This window comes from Podarcis bocagei (genome assembly GCF_964188305.1).
Source record: "Podarcis bocagei genome assembly, chromosome: 13".
NCBI lineage: Eukaryota > Metazoa > Chordata > Lepidosauria > Squamata > Lacertidae > Podarcis > Podarcis bocagei.
Genome location: NC_138138.1, coordinates 33,812,079 through 33,831,798, shown reverse-complemented (window position 1 = coordinate 33,831,798; position 19,720 = coordinate 33,812,079). Strand labels below are relative to the sequence as shown.

At 41.1% G+C, this 19,720-nt stretch overlaps 1 pseudogene across 1 annotated transcript in view; it reads left to right on the top strand.

Moving 5' to 3' along the window:
• LOC308571790 (vomeronasal type-2 receptor 26-like) overlaps positions 1–18,815 on the top strand; it is a 123,980-nt pseudogene extending 105,165 nt beyond the window's left edge. Inside the window, exons 4-7 of the transcript in view lie at positions 14,001–14,863; positions 15,586–15,813; positions 16,314–16,440; positions 17,914–18,815. The product of the transcript in view is annotated as a vomeronasal type-2 receptor 26-like (transcript). The remainder of the gene's footprint in view (positions 1–14,000; positions 14,864–15,585; positions 15,814–16,313; positions 16,441–17,913) is intronic.
• Positions 18,816–19,720: the final 905 nt, after the last annotated feature.

Below are 19,720 nucleotides of genomic sequence, written 5' to 3'. Positions count from 1 at the left end.
GAAAACAACAAAGCTTGCACTGGGGACGAGAAGCTGGAGGGCCTTCCTGGAATTCTGTTCGAAATGGACATGACTGGCCACAGCTACAATGTCTACAATGCCGTCTACATTGTGGCACATGCTTTGCATGCCATAAAGAAAAAGAGCTCCAAGAGTAGAAGGATTATGAAAGGCGAGAAATTGGCATTTCCAAATGTGCAATCGTGGCAGGTAATTGCTATTCAACTTTTGGTCCACAGGTAAAAGGATTTGTAAATTTGCATAATTTATTTCTAGCAACATTTTGTTTGGCTGCCTGCTTGTTTTGTTTTGAATAAGCACTGCCAAATATAATTGTCCTAATATAGAGTTATTTAATGAGAATGACTTACTGTTGAAAAATCAGTAATGCACACTGAATGAATTTCAAGTCCTGGTGACATCTCTGCACAAATTCTCTTAAAAAGGTGCATTCCTTTCTAAAGCACATCGCGTTCAATAACAGTGTGGGAGATTCTGTGCACTTTGATGACAATGGAGAATTAGTTGCTTCTTTTGATGTAACAAACTGGTTGATTTTTCCCAATGGTTCACTGGTTAGAGCAAAAGTTGGAAGACTGGAATCTCAGGCTCCTTTAGGAGAAGAGTTAATAATTAATGATGACCAAATTATATGGCATCCAAGTTTTAACCAGGTAAGATAGATTAGCTAACTATAAGTATTTGTTGTTGTTGTTTAGTCGTTTAGTCATGTCCAACTCTTCATGACCCTATGGACCAGTGTGTGCCGGGAACTCCTGTCTTCCACTGCCTCCCACAGTTTGGTTGAACTCATGTTAGTAGCTTCAAAAACACTGTCCAGCCATCACATCCTCTGGCTTCCCCTCCTTTGCCCTCAATCTTTCACAACATCAGGGTTTTTTCCAGGGAGCCTTCTCTTCTCAAGAGGTGGCCAAAGTATTGGAGCCTCAGCTTTAGGATCTGTACTTCTAGTGAGCACTCAGGGCTTATTTCCTTCAGAATGGATAGGTTTGATCTTCTTGCATTCCATGGGACTCTCAAGAGTCTCCTCCAGCACCACAATTCAAAAGCAACATTTGAGTATGTAAATGAGAAAAAATATCAATCCAAAACTATATAATGCACATATTTGTGAAATAAATGTAGAATACCATATTAGGACAATTTTTTGGAAGAAGAAGAAGAGGATTAGAAAAATGTAAAGGGTCTGTCAGCCAAGGAATCCAGCAATCCTCTCCTTTCCCTATTTCATTTCAAGCTGGAAGAGGATTCTGGTGTTCATAAACCTTGACTCATATTTGATGCAGGCACTTAGAAAGGTCTCAAGGTTGCCTTCCAAACAGCTTGCCTACATTTTGATTACAATTGGCATTAGTAATGTCAAATTCAACCACCCACAATATGTGGGTTTTAATTCCCTGATGCATTTATGATTCCGTGATGAAGAATGTGGGAATGAGCCTGCTGGCTCTGCTTACATTCTGGGTGCTCTTCTCTTCCCATACAACATTATTATTCATGTGCAGTTGATGCAACACTGCTGACTTCAGCAGACATTCACTAGAGAAGGCTCTCTACTTCAGACTTTAGATTCAGAACTGATAGAAGCTGGGTAACTGATAGAAGCTGAAAATGGGTAAGAAGAAAGTGACAGAGGCATCTGGGCCTTCTGGGTTTTCCTCACTCTCTCCCTCACATGAATCAAATCAGATGGAAGTGAACGACGGAAGAGTAATAATATCTTATTGCTAATCTCCATGTTATTATTATGTATAGGTTTTGCCTATTTCTGTGTGCAATGACAACTGCCAACCTGGCTACAGCAGGAAAAAGAAGGAGGGAGAAAAATTTTGCTGCTATGATTGTGCTCCATGTGCAGAAGGGATGATCTCTAAGCAGAAAGGTAGGAGATATAATATATAATGCATCATATGGAAGGATGCATTGACCCTTAAGGCACATATAGCCATTACTTTGATGAAGCTAAGCAGTTCTTGGTCTGACCAGTATCTGGATGGGAAACAGACTGGGGAGCCAATATATACAAACTTGCATTCCACAGTGGAATAAAAATGGGATATAAATGTAATAAAATATTTTTAAATTCATATTAAATTTGTTGCAGGGGGACGGGGGGGCATCCCCTCACAGTTTATTGGTTTTACAGCTCCTTGGGTGAAAGGGCGCATATGAATATAAAAATAAAATAAATAAATAAATACCAGTCTAAGGTATCATAAAATAACCAGAGAAGTGTGATAATACAAATGCCCATCAATATTATAGGAGACAAAATGAACTCCATTTGCCAGGGAGTTCCATAACTGCTGAGACCATCTACTGGGTCACAGCTAATCATATCACTGAAAATGGAAGTCCAGCAAATCTTAACATATGGATTGATTAGGAGAACTCCATCAGTGGCCAAACTGTTAGAAGTAGAGAGGCTTATGATGTAGCAATTAGCACACAGCTGCCAAGAAACTCTTAGTTTTTTCATATTAACTTCTACCATGAAATACACAGTGCTTGTAGAAGTGCCTCCCATGCTATTTGTTTCCCGACTCAAATGGTTAGGCTATCCCAGCCCAGGTAAGGGTGCAGCTGAGTCACCAGCCAAAGCTTATGGAATGCACTCCAAGCCACTGAACCCATCTGAGCCTAAAGAAACAGCAAAGGAACCAGAAGTACCCCCAAGCTGTGAACCATTCCTTCAAAGGGAGTGCAGCCCCACCCAGAGCAGGCACCATCTCATGCATCCCATCCCCACTCCTGCTCCCAGCCCAGCCATGGAAACCATTTTGTATTGTTCTCTGATATTTTCTCAGTCAATGTGAACATGTGGCCCTAAAAGTTGACTTTTGCAAATTTTACAGTTAGGAGATAGAACTGTTTTGTGAATAGCCAGAAAATAGCCTGCATGTTTTGACTGACATCACGATCCATCCAGATCAAATTAGCTTGCCACACTGCTTCTGCTGCTGGTGGAATCCCCCCTCTTGCTGACGAGAGTGCGGTATGCCTACATACAGTGTGACTGCTCATCTTCCCTACCCTGATGTGAAGACGATGAGCAGCAATTCCTTGTAGAATGCCCTGACTCATGCCAAGTTCCATGAGAGGGGACATTGCAGCAGTGGTGTGGAATGATGGTGTGGTCGGGGAGACTCTCTCCCATTTTGCCTTAGGTGGAAAAGGCCATGGGCCACCCCTGGGATCTTTTGTAATCTGAGTATGGCACATTCCTGTTCCAATCCTATTTCTTTCTAATTGTATCCTGACTGTCTTCTGTAATTAGAAGAGAACTCAAGACAATGTAAATAGAGATTCCAAACAGTCTACTATCCAGTGAGAAAGTTGAATAAGTCATCAGTCACTTTAAAAGGATGGCTATGAATTGTACCTTTGGACCATACCCTATAAGAATAACACTACCCAAAATAGCAACAGATTATTAATAGAATAAAAAGAAAAGAAAAAAATTCATATGAAAATTACTTCTTTGGTCTTTAAAGTGATTCACGTAAATTATCCATATAAATCACATGAGTATCATTATTATTCTCATGGCACAGCATAGATGGTTGAGAACTTTCATAGAGTATTCTTTGCTTGAGATGAAATTATGATCAAGGATTTTGAAATTAAGGGACACCTTTCTCCAAAGTTCACCAAAAAACTGCAAACGAGGCAACAAAATTTATTCTTACTGATTGCCCCTTCAGATAGGTGATGAACATCTTCTAGAAGTATTTAAAGCAGCTCTTTACTATTTTCAGATATGGATGCCTGTGTCAAATGTCCAGAAGACCAGTATCCCAATATGGACCAAACTCAGTGCATTCCTAAAGTTGTAAGCTACCTCTCTTACAAAGAAACATTAGGGATTACTTTAGCTATCTTAGCCATTTCCTTCTCCTTTATCACAACTTTCATACTTGGAATTTTTGTGAAGCACAAGGACACTCCCATAGTCAAAGCTAACAACAGGACCCTCACCTACATCCTTCCTCTGCTACATTTGCTTCCTCTGCTCGCTACTCTTCATTGGACAGCCTGGAAAGGTCACCTGCCTTCTCCGACAAACAGCCTTTGGCATCATGTTCTCTGTTGCCCTTTCCAGCACTTTGGCAAAAACCATCACCGTGGTTCTGGCATTCATGGCAACCCAGCCAGGATCCAGAATCAGAAAATGGGTTGGGAAGAGAATGGCAAATTCCATTGTCCTCTCGGGCTCCTTTCTTCAAGCTGGCATTTGTTCTCTTTGGTTATGTACTTCCCCTCCATTCCCAGATATGGACATGCACTCAGTGACAGGAGAAATGCTACTGGAATGCAATGACGGTTCAACTATCATGTTCTACTGTGTCATAGGCTACATGGGTTCCTTGGCCATTGTCAGCTTCATTTTGGCTTTCCTAGCCAGGAAGTTGCCAGACAGTTTCAATGAGGCCAAATTTATCACTTTCAGCATGTTGGTGTTTTGCAGTGTTTGGCTGACTTTTGTTCCAACCTACTTGAGCACCAAAGGAAAATACATGGTGGCTGTGGAGATCTTCTCCATCTTAGCATCCAATGCTGGCTTACTGGGTTGCATCTTTTTCCCTAAATGCTACATCATTGTACTGAGGTCTGAACTGAATAACCGGGAGCAACTAATAAGGAAAACCAAATGAAACATGTATGAGAAAATGGTAGCTTAGAGAATTAAGGCATTTATGCCAAAGAAAAGTAAGACATTATTCATGTACATCACTGCGGCAGGAAGAATCCTAATACCACAAAATTGGAAGACTGGAGAAATACCATCTAAAGAACAATGGCAAGAAAAATTGATGAACTATGCAGAAATGGCCAAATTAATGGATGAACTGCGTGAAAAGTACAATAGTGACTTTGGAAAAAATGAGAACCCTTTACAACATACTTGCAAAAATAAAACAAAAAAACATGGACTTGTTGACAGGATTTAAATAAATATTTACAACTTTATTTACAGAGAACATAAATATAATTAGTGATACCAGAACATTATGTATAAACAGCAAAATGTAACATTTGGTGTAACAAACCAGAAATGGAAGTTGAGGGAAGTCAACAGGGAGGGGGGGACTAGAAAAAGGATCTTAAATGAAGATATTGAATAATTGGTATGAGAAAAGAAAATCAATAAAAATTATTTGGAGAGAGAGAGAGAATTAAGGCATTTGAGCTTGATTAAGCAAATATTAAGGAAATCCTTGCAACTTCAACTAAGATGGATGCATCACACTTCAAGTTGGCTTCCAGAAATTCATTCAGATGAGGAACCTTCCCATGCAGAAGAACAGTGTTTTATTCAGGCCTTCTGGGAACAAGCAGACAGCTGTTTCCTAAACCTATTTAAGGAAGTAGAGAAAACCTGTACTAGGGAGGAGAAGCTGGAGAGCCTTCCTGGAATTCTGCTTGAAATGAACATGCCTAGCCATAGCTACAATGTCTGCAATGCTGTATATGCAGTTGCATATGAAATTCAATTTATTGTATATAGCCCAATACCTTCACAATGAATAACATAGGGCAAAGGCAAGCCATTACACTAAACCCATGTAATATGAATCTACAGTAGTACCTCGGGTTACATACGCTTCAGTTTACATATGATTCAGGTTACAGACTCCTCTAACCCAGAAATATTACCTCGGGTTAAGAACTTTGCTTCAGGATGAGAACAGAAATTGTGTAGCGGTGGCGCAGTGGCAGCAGGAGGCCCCATTTGCTAAAGTGGTGCTTCAGGTTAAGAACAGTTTCAGGTTAAGAACAGACCTCCAGAACGAGTTAAATTCTTAACCCGAGGTACCACTGTGTAAAGTTTAAAGACGTCTAGAACATAAAAGTTTATAGCATAAAAGTTTTAAATTACAATCCTTGGAGGATCAATGTGAGGAACAGTGAAGAATAGGGGATTAAAAATCTTATCTGGACAAATCAACAAATAGTTCATTTTATCCTCAACCTGATTACATCCATAAATGCATTTCCATGCCCTATGAACTATTCCAAGGTATTTCCCTTCTAAGTACATTGAGGGCATCTGTTGAAACCCAAGTTCAACAAAGACCGTACATAATTGTGGTAAAGTAAGCATAGGAGAGTAGGCGTGATATATCAGAATGATGACACTATACTGTGTCTCCTCTGTAGAAGCTGCTTGAAACTTTGTGTAGATGGTTTTTTTTTGGGGGGGGTGCTTTTCATGCTTAGACTAGAAGGAAAACAACCATGAAGCAAACACAAAGCTATAGCCTAACAGATATGTAACAGCCAGCTCCCAAGAGGTTCAACCCCCTCCCACCTTGTACCAGCATGTAATAGATTCCAATCTATCCCCAAAAAATCCATTGGATAGTATACATACGATGCAATAGAGGCAGAGAAAACAAAATTATTCACTTTTACCACTGAGTCAGAAATCACATTGAATCTGATGAATTCTTTGGGATTCTTTCTCCACATATGCTCCAAATGTCTCCCAGCTTGTTTCATTGCTCTCTTCTCCAGGATATAGCACAGAATCAACTCTGTCAGCTGCCCAGGTCATCATTCCATTCCATACATTGTTCAGCATTTTGACAGAAAAGTTGGTTGTATCAGCTGAAAGGGGGAAACTAAAGCTCTCTAGAAATTATTCAGATATAATAGCCTCTGAAAGTGAACCATCTTAACAGGACCACAACATGCTGAGTGGGAAGTCTTCTATTTGCCTAAAATTTAGGAGAAGGTGATCTTAACAGGAGATGGGTAATGATACAATGTTCAGTTCAACCACTCCCTTCCCAGATAGAAAACCACATTCAATTTTATTATAAATCATTAATAAAGAATAATAGAGAAAAATAATTCTGGAAAGTGATTTGTTGAACAAGATGTAACTTCCATTTTGATGAAATTAAATCTCAAATGCACCAGGGTGAGACTCTGAACCAGGGCATTCATATTATACTGAATATTAATTATATGTGAGTGAACATAACTTTAATTCTGGGAAGAGGCATCCTGGAACCATCAGGCTAAGTGCCACTGACTAATTGATATTTATCACAGAAGAAAAAATAGTTGCAAAATTCGGGGGGGGGGGATGACGTCCTTGGAGCTTTGTATTAAACGATGCCACTTCAAAGGCCAAAAATACACTTAAGAAATTATAATCATTCCTATTATTGTCATAATTACTGTTCTCTGTCTTCTGTCACCATGGACACCCAGAGCCTATATGAAAAATCAACAATAAGCCTATTTTCTTAAAAAACAAACCTATAAAACTCTTGTGTCATTCAGAAGTTGATCTAGGGATATGTATGGTATATTCCTTCTTTTGCATAACCACTTCCTCTTTAAATGTTGGGGTGTGTGTCCACCAGATGATTCCACCATGATATTTAACAAAAAGAAGTATACCGTGAGTATCCCTGTTCCTCATACATTCTCCCGCTGGCCCAGTTTATTTTCTACTTCCTAGATTCTTACTGTGGAAAACTGAAGCTCATTGATCAATATAAAATAACACACATGCTCTGTAATTTGCATAACATTATCTGTGGGAAATAAGCTAAGAATTCACAAGTTTACATTTTGGTGCCTTTGCTCACCAGAACAAAATTACTAACACCTGACCTGCAGAGAAAAGTAGGAAGCTGTTTATAGATAAAAAACAAAAAATCTTCACTCATCCTTAGAGGATAAATGGAAGAGATAAAGAAGACACAATGTTAAAGCAAAATTACTGACAAGAGACAAAATGAAATAAAGTAGCAGGATACTGGCACACAGATTCCCTAAACTGCCATGCTGTAAATCTGTGTAGCAACAATATCATCCACCATTCACTGAAGGCTGTAGGAAAGCGGAAAACAGCCAGACTGAATACTGCAATTGGAATCATGGGGACACAGCTTTTGAAGGGACGTGTTACCAACAGGATCTTGCTGGTGGTGATGTTGCTGCTTATATTACTGTGTCATACAGTATGCAAGATGCATTCTATTAACTGCAGTATACATGATGATCCCCTACCTATTCCCCATGAATTTTACCAGCCAGGAGACATTGTCATTGGTGAGATTGTTTCTCAGGTCTTCTTTCTCTATAACATCCTCTCTTTCATGGAGCAGCCTACCCAGATAATGATTGACGAACCTATGTAAGGAATCAATATTTATCACACAATTTGAATTATTGTATATATGAATTATAATTATTCAGAACATATCTTTAATGAATGCTGTGCTTCATTGAGCTTTTGAGATAAGAAAAGTGGCACTTGGCTTTTTAATATGTGTGTACATTGCCTTCTACGTTATCTTGTTGGGCATAATAAACTACTAGCGTGTTTCCTCCAGATAACTTATAGAAATGAATGGATCACATGCATTTTTGTTTTGCTACTGGTGCAATCTATTTATTGAGCATTTTTTTTCTGATTTGCTTGATGAGTGGTTATCTGACAATGAGCATTTATCTTCTTTTTAGCCATTTGTTCATCCCATATTTTAAAGTTATTTCCAAACTGCTAAAAGTCCTATTCGTTTTAAGAATAGTTTTGTTGCACTCCTTGCAAGAGTTCAAGAATGCACTTCCTTCACACAAAGAGTGACAACACACGTTGTTGTTCTTTCCACATTTTGTTGTCTCTCATCCTTGGCCTCGATCTCTGCCCCTCGCTTGCCCTTTCAGACGACAGGAATTTTTAACGTTGTGTTTCATATTATTATATTTTAGAGAAATAAACATCTTTTGTTATTCCTATTGTTTTAACACATACAATTTGGAGAGCTGACTCCCTCACATTATACAGGGGACTCAGCTAAACTGGTAATGAAAAAGCGATTTATATGCATTGCATGTACAATATAACATTGTGCCACGAGATGGTGACATGGAGTCCCATTTTTCTCCACCTGTTTTCCATTTTTTACTTTCCAATGCTTTAAACTGAAATGCTTCTTTGATGTGTCTAGATCCAGCCAGGGACAAACATAGCCTTATTGATTCGATATACAGGAGACAATAGAGCCAGAAACCAAATCTGACCCTCTCACAGGACTATGTGTAGATGGGTATATATTTACAAACAAAAACTTGTCCCTATTTGTTGTTCATACTTTTTAATTTAGAATAATAGAACTGCAGAGTTGGAAGGGACCATGAGGGCCATCTAGTCCAACCCCCTGCAATGCAGGCATCTTCTGCCCAATGTGAGCTTGAACCCATGACCCTGGGATTAAGAGTCTCATGTTCTACCTGACTGAACTATACAGCAGATATTAAAAATTAAACATGCAGAATAAATACGATCGTTGCCTTTTTCTTTTTTCCTTAAAGAAAGGTAGTTAGTGATTCTCAGGTACAATGAAACAGCCTAACGGTTCGGGGAGGGGGGGGGCTTTCATTGTATTTCCCACCTGCAATATTTTATCTTGTATAACTTATGGCAGATGCTCTTCATTTGCATTAATGTGTTTCAAACTTCAGAGAATATCCATGGTCCATTATAAGTTACTTGAGCTACTCCATCTATTTGTTTACTTTGTATTTCATAGAACCTGTTGAAACCGAGATTCTCAATGATAAAAATGAGTTAGTAAAATAAAAATGTGTGTCCTTGTGCTTGCTTAGTTAAACTGCTAATGGAAAACTATCACAGTACCTATATCTATATCATCTATATCCATATCTATATTCCTTTGGTTGGTTCTTAAACAATAGGAAGCACACCATAACTTGCATAGGACACACTTCTGATTGGGTCTTGCTGTTTCTGTTATTGTTTTCATATCCAAAGGGGGTAACTCCAATAAAATGATCTCAGAACATTTGAAACATTTAGTTTTTCAACTCATGGTGGGTATATCTGAATCTAATGTTGTTTTCTTTTTATTTCCATGTATGGTTGTAAAATACACCTACAACTTGAAAATGTGCAGATGAGTAACAAGGAAGACTACTTATGTCCGTGTTCATTTTGCATGGTTAAGCAACTGACTAAAGATGATCATACTACATCTGTTTTTGTTGTTGTTTTTTATTTTCCTCTAGAAAGATGGGAAGCACATCATAGTTTACATATTGTCTGCCTAGATTCGGTTTTTTACAATGTTCTTCTTGGAAAAGAGTGGATTCCAAAACTGAAGGACAAACTTTATTAAGCATTTAAAAAGTCATAGAACTGTAGGCACATTTATCTCGTTAGCACATTGGAGGGTGTCTTATTTTTGTACTTCAGTATATAATATTGGGCAGTTATAAACTGCAGTTCAATCTTGGAAACCTGTAGATATATTTTATTCTGGCAGTTGTTTTATTAAACAGTTGCTACTGTTCTTACAGTTCAGTGCCAAAGAACTACCAGCACATCCTGGCCTTAGCATTTGCTGTAAAAGAGATCAATGAGAATTCCAACATCTTATCAAATATCTCTCTGGGGTTTCATATCCTCAATAGCTACTACACTGCAAGGATGACCTATAAGGCCACCCTCAGCCTGCTCTCCACAGAACATAGGTTTGTCCTGAACTTCAAATGTGACAAGCAAAACAATCTGATAGCTCTCATTGGAGGATGCATCTCTGAAATTTCTGCCAATATGGCCATTGTTTCAGCAACCCACAAGACTCCACAGGTAATAATAATAATAATAATAATAATAATAATAATAATAATAATAATAATAATAATATTTTATTTATACCCTGCCCTCCCTCCCCAGCCAATGCCGGGCTTAGAGCGGCTTACAAGCAATAATAAAAACAAGATCAATGATTACAACTTAAAAACAAAAATAAAATACAACATTAAAATAATGGAACATTAAAATATTAAAATGTAGCCTCATCGTAGGAGGAGAAGGAAAAGAAAAAAGAAAGAGAGGGAGGGAGGGAGGGAATCAAATTGGCTCCAAGTCAAAGGCCAGGTGGAACAACTCTGTCTTACGAGCCTGTGGAAAGAAATCAGATCCTGCAGGGCCCTGGTCTCATGAGGCAGAGCATTCCACCAGGCCGGAGCCAGAGTTGAAAAGGCCCTGGCTCTGGTTGAAGCCAATCTAACTTCCTTAGGGCCTGGGACCACTAGGGTGTGGTTATTTATGGACCTTGAGGCTCTCTGTGGGGCATACCAGGAGAGGCGGTCCCGTAGGTACGAGGGTCCTAGGCCGTGAAGGGCTTTAAAGGTCAAAAGCAGCACCTTAAATCTGACCCTGTACTCCACCGGGAGCCAGTGCAGCTTGAAAAGCACTGGGTGAATATGCTCCCATGGCAGAGACCCCGTGAGGAGCCTCGCTGCAGCATTCTGTACCCGCTGGAGTTTCTGGGACAGCTTCAAGGACAGCCCCGCGTAGAGCGAATTACAGTAGTCAAGCCTGGAGATGACCGTCACATGGATCACTGTGGCCAGGTCGGGGCAGGAAAGGTAAGGGACCAACTGCTTGATGCGACGAAGGTGGAAAAATGTCGCCTTGGCTATTGCTGTAACTTGCGCCTCCATGGGAAGGGAGGCGTCAAGGATTACACGCAAACTCTTAACGGAAGGCAATGGCACTAATTGGGCCCCCGCAAGAGAAGGGAGTTGGTCCCTTATCCCCATGCCATCCCGACCATAGGACCTCTGTCTTCGATGGATTTAGTTTCAATCGGCTCCCACGAAACCATCCAGCCACAGCTTCCAAGCATCTGGTCAGTGTGTTCGGGGCCGAGTCGGTGTGGCCATCCATCAGCAGATAGAGCTGAGTGTCATCAGCATATTGGTGACAGCCCAGCCCAAAGCTCCGGATAATCTGGGCAAGGGGGCACATAAAGATGTTAAAAAGCATCGGGGAGAGAATTGCACCCTGCGGCACTCCACACATCAAGGAGTGGCGTGACGATTTCCCTCCCTAGTGCCACCCTCTGTCCCCGACCAGAGATAAAAGAGCACAACCAGTTACGGGCTATGCCCTGTATCCCCACGTCTGCGAGGCAGTGGTCCAGAAGATCATGATCGACCATGTCAAAGGCTGCTGACAAATCTAAAAGGATCAGCAGTCCTGACCCGCCTCGATCCGGTTGTCATACAGGTAAGCTGTATGCATGAGGGTATGGAGGTTTCACAACTGTGGTACACCATCTTGGTTTCAGCAAGCTCTCTGACAGTGTTCACCATGATAGCTTAATTACTGAATGAGAGAAATGTGGGCTAGACGGTTATATACCGTATTTTTCGCCCTATAGGACACACTTTTTCCCCTCCAAAAATGATGGGGAAATCTGGGTGCGTCCTATGGGGCGAATAGAGGCTTTTGCTGAAGCTTGGAGAGCGAGAGGGGTCGGTGCGCACCGACCCCTCTCGCTCTCCAGGCTTCAGGAACACATCCGCAGCCTAGGCAGCCCTACGGGAGGTCCGGCAGGGATGTCTAGGCTGCGGATAGCAGCCTGCTGCCCAGCGCGAGGGGCGCCATGAAGCAGAGCACCCCCCCGTGCCAGGCAGACATACGCAGTGTGAGGAGCCTTGCAGGAGTTCCCCGCAAGGCTCCCCACGCTGCGGATAGCAGCCTGCCGTGCAGCGCGAGGGGCGCCCTGAAGCAGAGCGCCCTCCGCGCCAGGCAGACATCCGCAGCGTGGGAAGCCTTGCAGGAGTTCCCCGCAGGGCTCCCCACGCTGCGGATAGCAGCCTGCCGCCCGGAGGGCGGGGCGCCCTGAAGCAGAGCGCCCCCCGCGGCAGGCAGACATCTGCAGCGTGGGGAGCCTTGCAGGAGTTCCCCGCAGGGCTCCCCACGCTGCGGATAGCAGCCTGCCGCCCCACAGGGGGGGCGCCCTGATGCAGAGCGCCCCTCGCGCAGGCAGACATCGGCCAGCCCCACAAGCTCGGGGGACAGCAGGGAAGCGCAGCGCCGTCATCCCGCTGTTCCTCGACCTGGTTCTGTTTCCCCGACCTGCTTTTGGGGGGGAAATAAAGGGATTTTCCCCCCCTTTATTTCCCCCCAAAAAAACTAGGTGCGTCCTATGGGACGTAGCGTCCTATGGGACGAAAAATACGGTAATCAGGTGGATGTGGAGCTTGTAGGAAAACTGAACTCAACAGCTTCTCATCAAAGTTTGGGGGTATTTTAAGTGGGATGCTTCAGGGCTTTGTTTTGAAGCTATTGCTCCTCAAAATGTTTATCAATAGCTGAAACAAAGAGGTGGAGAAAATCCACCTTCATTGAGTCTCAAAGCCTTAAAGATGGTCAAGAACCATACAGGAGCCTCCTAGTTGCATTTGTTTGCAAGGTCCCCAAACACACAACTTAGACATTTCTTGTACGGGTTCTGAAACAGGGAGTGGAAGTGGAACTATGTTCCAACTGGAACTATGAAGCAATTTGGAAGGCCTTTCTCCAACAGAGTGGAGCGTGTTTATGGCAGCACCCTTCCTAATCTGCTACCATGAGACAAGTGGCTCAGTTTGGCTCATGATCCAAGCTTCTCAAGTCCTTATGCATTTGCTTTTGTTGGTTTCCTTTTTTTTTCCTTTTTGGGTTTTATAAACAAGAATAATGTTATACAAATAAGTATACCAAGTTTTATCATGTCATTTGTATATCACAAAAATAGCATAATAAATGTGGAAAGGTATCTACAACATATGGTTCATTATTAGCGGTCAATGTATAAGTTCTTGGTTCATGAACTGATTTAAACAATTAGGAAGAAAAAGGGGAAAGAGTGGGGTGGGGGGTTATGCTTCTATTCTTCTACTTAGTAGTGGGGGGGGGGTTGTGTCAGCTTTACTTGTCTGGGTTCTCTTACTATTCACTTGTTGTATTTCCTTGGTGGTGAGAGAGGTTGGGGGTAGCTTAGGGTGTAATTGGTTGTCTTTTATTTGTCCTTATGCATTATCTGAATTTTCACAGGATGTTGAATATGATGGACTACAGGACCGCTTTCTATTATGTAACTATGATGTCTAACTCTTATAATCCATCTGAACAATACTCATGCATTTTATTTCAGCTGACCTATGGGTCATTTCTACCACTAAAAGGTGTCAAAAAGCTATTCCCATTTTTGTATCAGATGGTCCCAAATGAAGCCCACCAGCACACAGGGATTGTGCGATTACTTCAGCATTTTGGATGGACATGGGTTGGGCTTTGGGCTGTGGATGATGACAAAGGGGACAGATTTTTACAGACAATGGTGCCAATGCTTTCTCAGAACGGCATCTGTTATGCCTACATAGTAAGAATACCAAAATGGAATTATGTGGATGAGATGATAGACTTTGCTTTACAGCATTTAGGAACCTATGCAATGGTCTTTGAAGAAAACCCAACTGTGTTCTTTATTTATGGAGAACCTCCATGCTTTCAGGTTTTGAGAATGTTGCTATTAGTAGCACCCATACTAGGATTTCCACCTCTGGGGAAAGTATGGATTATTACATCCCACTGGGACTTTGCATCACTGTCTATACAGAAGAATTGGGAGATACAAACATTTCATGGTTCCATATCCCTCACAGTTCACTCAAATCAGCCATTAGGATTCCAAAGGTTCATTCAGATGCTGAGCCCTTTTTGGGCCAAAGGAGATGGTTTTATCCAGGAGTTCTGGAAACAGGTATTCAACTGTTTATTTAAAATGTCGGATGAATCAGAGGAGGGAAATGAAAATGAAACTGCACTGGCAAAGAGAAGCTGGAGAGCCTTCCTGGAATTCTGTTTGAAATGGACATGATTGGCCACAGCTACAATGTCTACAATGCTGTCTATGCTGTGGCACATGCTTTGCAGGCCATATACAAATCCAACTCCAAATACAGAGGATTGGAAGAAAGGGGCAAGCTGACATTTCCAAATGTGCAATCATGGCAGGTAATAACAAATCAATACTTTTAAAGTATATGAAAAACCATAAAGCAGACTTGTGTTTGAGACAGAGACTTAAAAATAACTATAAATGCACAAGTCAACTTCATTAAAATGGAGTTTGTGGAATTCTTTTTCTTTGGAAAAACACTGTCAGTCACATCATAAAATACAGACTAGGTGGGCAATCTCCACTAGGATAAGCAGCTTAGCATGTGGCATATTGCCAGCAAGGTCAACTAATTTCAATCAGGCTAAGCCAGTGTTAAGTCCTCAGCTGCAGCTCAGCTAAAGATACACCATCACAACTTGTTCATGGGGGCTCAGCTGACTTAGAAGCCTATTTAAGTCCAAAGGTGGGGCATGCTGAGGACAGGACGGGGGTAGAAGGAGAAAGTGGGGACATAGGCAGGATCCTAAGATGACTCAGCTCTGTCACATGACTTGGGAATTCAGCATAAAACGCAGTTTGAAAGGCTTGCTTTCCCTCTACCATGCTTAGGTAGCAGCAGCAGTGCTACTACTAGTGTAAATTAAGCTGGTATAACTTTACACCAGCTTAATTTACACTAGCTTGCTTTGTGTCCATTTCTAGTTGATATAATTGCTCTCGGATTGGGCGCCTACATAGATCAGCTTGCAGTGATGACAACTATAAGGTTTTTGGGAAGATCGCTGAAATAATTTTAGGACTATGTTGTCTCTATTCATTTCCTCTTTCAATCTAGGTCCATCATTTTCTAAGGCGCATCATATTCAATAATAGTGCTGGAGACAATGTGTGCTTTGATGAAAATGGAGAATTGATTACAGGTTTTGATGTCACAAACTGGGTGGTGTTTCCCAATGGTTCTGTGGTAAGAGTAAAAATGGGAAAATTGGACCCTCAGGCTCCTCCAGGCAAAGAGTTAACCATTAATGATGACCAGATTGTGTGGCATCCAAGCTTTAATCAGGTGAGACATACCAGAAAGTGAAGTTTGGGTCACTTTGTCATTGTTCTTTGCTTTTTAGCTGCTAGATTATGCAGGCTAACAATATTTCATATATACATTTTACTATATATTTCTTGTAGTATAAACATTTTGTATGCATATTTGTATGCTATTTCCACTAATATACACATTTATGTACATTTTCTGTACTCTATATTACTTTAACAGTTATGCATTTTGGTGCACATTATTTGGTTGGAGAACTTCACAAAATGTGGAGAAGGGCAAGTTTTGGCTGTGTTTCAGTTTACACATCGTAGGGTTCTAAACCACACAGGGTGGACATGAGTAAATATTCAGAAAGGAAGGCTTCTCATGAGACATTCAGCCTGATGTGGAGAGTAATTAATGGCAAAAGCAGGGAAGGGGAAGTTGGGCCAACTGGTTCTACCAACGTAAGTCTCATCAAAGAGCTGAATGAATGAAGAGCACTAATCCCAGTTTTATACTATTATGTTCAGGTGCTGCCCCTTTCCATGTGCAATGACAACTGCTATCCTGGCTATAGTAGGAAAAAGAAGGAGGGAGAGAAATTTTGCTGTTATGACTGTGCTCCATGCCCAGAAGGAATGATATCTGGCCAGAAGGGTAAGAGACAATTATGTAATGTGATATCATTCATCTTTTGTAAATTTACCGTATTTGATTTGAGACGTACGACCCAAGTACAAGAGCACTCCTCATTCCAGTCATTTCCAGCAGCTGGTATTCAGAAGCACACTGTCTCCAACTGTAGTAATCACTGATACTCCTAATCTTCATCAATTTCTCCAATTCACTTTTAAAGCCATCCAAGTTGGGATTGGAAAGATCGTCTAGAAAAAGACTCCCAAACCAGTTAGGAGGGGGTGTGGTGATCCCCTGGATCTGTGATACTATTTGGAGAGCCAGTGTGGTGTAGTGGTTAAGAGCGGTAGACTCCTAATCTGGGGAACCGGGTTCGCGTCTCCGCTCCTCCACATGCAGCTGCTGGGTGACCTTGGGCCAGTCACACTTCCTTGAAGTCTCTCAGCCCCACTCACCTCACAGAGTGTTTGTTGTGGGGGAGGAAGGGAAAGGAGAATGTTAGCCGCTTTGAGACTCCTTAAAGGGAGTGAAAGGCGGGATATCAAATCCAAACTCTTCTTCTTCTTCTTCTTCTTGGAGTAACTCAGGAGTGTGATTGTTAAAAGGTTGGGTAACTGACAGAAAATACCACCTTGTTTAAGAACCAAAGTATTTAGCTGTGAAGGAAGTTGTGTATGGAGCTTGTTTAAAGAACCAAATTATTAAGCTATAACATGCAACTACTTTAACTTAAGGAACTGGAGTAAAATAATTCCAAATAAGCTGAGCATTTTCCATCTAGTCTAGAAACCTGTAACATATACCTGAATCATAACAAATGAAGCGTAATCTCACCACTTCCACCGATTGTGGCAAACCCTGACTCCATATGACTCTTATAAATATATTTTTAACCACCACAGGTTATCTTTTGGACTTTGTATGAGGAAAATCTTAGATCCTTGGAGTTGAACAAATAAGAAAGATTTATTTAACATAACAAAGCTGATAAAACAAAAGATTTATCAGGAGGCAATGTTCTATTAGGAAAAAGTTACCCTAGGAATAATTATACTAATTCTAATGGATGTTACAGGCTTCTAAACAAGCAGAGCTACTTTTAAACTTCAGTTGCTTTGGTTCAGCTATTATGCTTCAGATAGATGTTACACTTTTCCAGAATATACGGAGAAAGGGTTTCACAATAAACTGCAGATACCAAAGTGTTATCATACAAATATTTGGTGTGACTGTATTTGAAATACTGTGTAGAGTTCTGGCTGCTTCACCTCAAAAAACCACTACTGTGGTTTACTCTACTGATTGTACTTTACTAGTTGATCTCTTGATTATTTGGAGTACATCAACAAGAATTTCTGACTCACTTTTTAAAAAGAGGAAGAAAAAGCAATCAACAGCAAGCTTTACACTAAATGGATTATTGGAATTTGTAATTTCTATAATTATGTATGTCAACCTATAGAAATATTTGAACCATTCTTTTTCATTTTTCAGATATGGATGCCTGTGTGAAATGTCCAGAAGACCAATACCCAAACAAGGACAAAACTCGATGCATTCACAAGGTTCTAACCTATCTGTCATACAAATTCGATTTAGGGATCATCTTAGCCATCTTGACTATTGCTTTTTCCTTGATCACCGTTTTAGTTCTTGGAATTTTTATGAAGCACAAAGAGACCCCGATAGTTAAAGCCAACAACCGGACCCTCACCTACATCCTGCTCATCTCCCTCCTCCTTTGCTTCCTCAGCTCCTTACTCTTTATTGGGAAGCCCGGAAATGTGATCTGCCTTCTCAGACAAACAGTGTTTGCTTTCATATTCTCTGTGGCTCTTTCCAGCATTTTGGCAAAAACCATCACCGTGGTTATGGCATTTATGGCAACCAAGCCAGGTTCAAAAATGAGAAAATGGATAGGGAAAAGATTGACAAATTCTATCATCCTTTCCTGCTCCTTTCTTCAAGTTGCCATATGTACTCTTTGGTTAAGTACTTCCCCTCCTTTCCCAGACAAAGACATGCACTCAGCAAAGGCAGAAATCATACTAGAATGTAATGAAGGTTCAGCTACCATGTTTTATTGTGTCTTGGGCTATATGGGTTTCCTGGCCATCGTCAGCCTCATTGTGGCTTTCCTGGCTAGGAAATTACCTGACAGTTTCAACGAGGCTAAATTTATCACTTTCAGCATGTTGGTGTTTTGCAGTGTTTGGCTGACTTTTGTTCCAACATACTTGAGCACCAAAGGAAAATACATGGTGGCTGTGGAAATATTCTCCATCTTATCATCCAGTGCTGGGTTACTGGGCTGCATCTTTTTCCCTAAATGCTACATCATTGCACTGAGGCCTGAACTGAATAACAGGGAGCAATTAATAAGGAAAATAAAATGAAAACTTATGTCCACAACTACATTTTGCTCCTGAATATACATATATTTACTTTGCTGTATAAGTCATTTGCATTATATCATCACATTCTGGCCTTTTGGGTTGCATCTTTTCCTCTAAATGCTACATCATTGTGTTAGAGTCCAGCTGAATAACTGAGAGAATGAATAGTATAATAGATCTAGAGAAAACAAGCTATATGGATAACATTGTCATGAATGTTATTATGTCCACTTCTTCTTTCTACTCCTGTATATATTTACATTGGAGTTGGCAAGTACTGCATAGGCGCTTGTTTAAGCAAGCATCTCTCAGAGAATTCTTGCAAGCAGAGCTGAGACAGACCCATGTCACCCAAAGTGCCTGTCCACCTTCATTCTACTAGTCCAGTCGCTCCACACTCTGGGTGACTGCTACTTGATTTCTGAGGAGAAATATCTAGCTTTGGTGCCTAGTGTGCAGTTATTTAGCATCGTGGGTGGTGCATCCCGTTTCACTACTTGAGGTAAAATGGGAAGTGCTGCTGGTTCTGCCATTCGACCTGCTCTGTCACCTCCTTGGCCAGCATTGGCCCCTATTTCCTGTAAGATCTCATAAGATCTCACCAACATGTCATGAGATATCTCACTCCCTGTGTGATCTCGCAAGATTTTGGTAAAATCTCATGAGATCTCATCGGAAATTGGTGCCAATACTGGCTCTGCTTCTCTGCCAGTGGTGGCGACAGTGATGGAGTTTGGGCATCCACAGGGGCACTGCCTCATGGGCTTCTGCTACCTGAGATGGCTGTTTCACCCCACTTCATGGGTGGGCTGCCCCTGGGTAGCAGTTGAGAGATCTTTCCCAAATGAGAGAGGAACACTACCTGTGTTCTGTCCCCCATAATTGTTCATATAGAAGACATTGCT